Consider the following 2,500-nt stretch of genomic DNA (forward strand, 5'->3'; position numbering starts at 1 on the left):
GTGAGAGTGTGTTAGAGTGAGAGAGAGTGTGAGAGTGAGAGTGAGAGAGAGTGAGAGTGAGAGAGAGTGAGAGTGAGAGAGAGTGAGAGTGAGAGAGAGAGGGAGTGAGAGAGAGGGAGATAGAGAGGGAGTGAGTGACTTGGAGTTAGTTGGAGTGAGTGAGTGAGTGGGAGTGAGTGAGTGAGTGGGAGTGAGTATGTGAGTGGGAGTGAGAGAGTGAGCGGGAGTGAGAGAGTGAGTGGAGTGAGAGTGAGTGAGAGAGAGAGAGTGAGAGAGAGAGAGTGAGTGAGAAAGAGTGAGAGAGAGTGAGAGTGAGTGAGAGTGAGTTAGAGTGAGTGAGAGAGTGAGAGTGAGTGAGACTGAGAGTGAGTGAGAGACTGAGTGAGAGTGAGTGTAAGAGTGTGAGAGTGTGAGTGTGAGAATGAGAGAGAGTGAGTGTGAGAGAGTGAGTGATAGTGAGTGAGTGAGAGAGTGAGAGTGAGTGAGTGAGAGTGAGAGAGTGAGTGAGAGATTGAGAGAGAGAATGAGAGATTGAGAGAGAGAGAGTGAGAGAGTGAGAGAGAGTGAGAGTGAGTGAGTGAGAGAGAGAGTGTGAGAGAGAGATAGTGAGTGGGAGTGAGTTAGTGGGAGTGCGAGTGAGTGGAGTGAGATTGAGTGAGAGCGCGAGAGTGAGTGAGAGAGAGAGAGTGAGTGAGAGAGAGAGAGTGAGAGAGAGAGAGAGTGAGTGAGAGAGAGAGTGAGTGAGAGAGAGTGAGAGTGAGTGAGAGTGAGTTAGAGTGAGTGAGAGAGTGAGAGTGAGTGAGAGACTGAGAGTGAGAGACTGAGAGGGAGAGTGAGTGTAAGAGTGTGAGTGTGAGTGTGAGAATGAGAGAGAGTGAGAGAGTGAGTGTGAGAGTGAGTGAGTGAGAGTGAGTAAGTGAGAGAGTGTGAGTGAGAGAGTGAGAGTGAGAGAGTGAAAGAGATTGAGAGAGAGAGAGAATGAGAGATTGAGAGAGAGAGTGAGAGAGTGAGAGAGAGTAAGTGAGAGTGAGAGAGAGTGAGTCAGAGGGAGTGAGTGAGTGTGAGTGATTGTGAGTGAGAGTGTGAGTGAGTGAGAGAGAGTGAGTGAGTGAGAGAGTGAGAGTGAGTGAGAGTGACAGAGTGAGAGAGAGAATGAGTGAGAGTGTGAGAGTGTGAGGGAGTGTGAGAGTGTGAGAGTGAGTGTGAGAGAGTGTGAGTGTGAGTTTGAGTGTGAGTGTGTGTGAGTGAGTGTGAGTGAGTGTGAGTATCAGTGAGTGAGAGTGAGAGTGAGAGTGAGTGTGAGAGTGAGAGTGAGGGAGAGTGAGAGTGAGGGAGAGTGAGAGTGAGGGAGAGTGAGTGAGGGAGAGTGAGTGAGGGAGAGTGAGTGAGAGTGTTTGAGATGGAGTGAGAGAGAGTTAGTGTGAGAGAGTGAGTGTGAGAGTGAGTGAGAGTGAGAGAGAGTGAGAGAGAGTGAGTGAGTGAGAGTGAGTGAGTGAGTGAGAGTGAGTGAGTGAGTGAGAGACTGAGAGAGAAAGAGAGAGTGAGAGATAGTGAGAGATTGAGAGAGTGAGAGATTGAGAGTGAGAGAGAGAGAGAGTGACTGAGAGAAAGAGTGAGAGGGAGTGAGTGAGAGGGAGTGAGTGAGTCAGTGAGTGAGAGTGAGTGAGAGTGAGAGAGAGAGTCAGAGTGAGTGTGTGAGAGAGTGAGAGAGAGAGTGAGAGAGAGAGTGAGAGAGTGAGAGAGAGCGAGTGGGTGAGTGAGAGTGGGTGAGTGGGTGGGTGGGAGAGAGTGTTTGAGTGGGAGAGAGTGTGTGAGAGTGAGTGAGTGAGTGGGAGAGAGAGTGAGAGAGTGAGTGGGAGAGAGAGTGAGAGAGTGAGTGAGAGTGAGTGAGAGTGAGTGAAAGAGTGAGAGTGAGTGAGGGAGATTGAGTGCGTGAGTGAGAGTGAGTGAGAGAGTGAGAGTGCGTGAGAGAGAGAGAGTAAGAGTGAGAGTGAGAGAGTAAGAGTGAGAGTGAGAGAGTGAGAGTGAGTGAGAGAGTGAGAGTGAGTGAGAAAGAGTGAGAGTGATAGTGAGTGAGAGTGAGAGTGAGTGAGTGAGAGAGTGAGAGGGAGTGAGTGAGAGGGAGTGAGTGAGTCAGTGAGTGAGAGTGAGTGAGAGTGAGAGAGAGAGTCAGAGTGAGTGTGTGAGAGAGTGAGAGAGAGAGTGAGAGAGAGAGTGAGAGAGTGAGAGAGAGCGAGTGGGTGAGTGAGAGTGGGTGAGTGGGTGGGTGAGAGAGAGTGTTTGAGTGGGAGAGAGTGTGTGAGAGTGAGTGAGTGAGTGGGAGAGAGAGTGAGAGAGTGAGTGGGAGAGAGAGTGAGAGAGTGAGTGAGAGTGAGTGAGAGTGAGTGAAAGAGTGAGAGTGAGTGAGGGAGATTGAGTGCGTGAGTGAGAGTGAGTGAGAGAGTGAGAGTGCGTGAGAGAGAGAGAGTGAGTAAGAGTGAGAGTGAGAGAGTAAGAGTGA

Source organism: Heloderma suspectum, chromosome W (assembly GCF_057233095.1).
Source record: "Heloderma suspectum isolate Gila_16-S chromosome W, 16-S_ref, whole genome shotgun sequence".
Lineage (NCBI taxonomy): Eukaryota > Metazoa > Chordata > Lepidosauria > Squamata > Helodermatidae > Heloderma > Heloderma suspectum.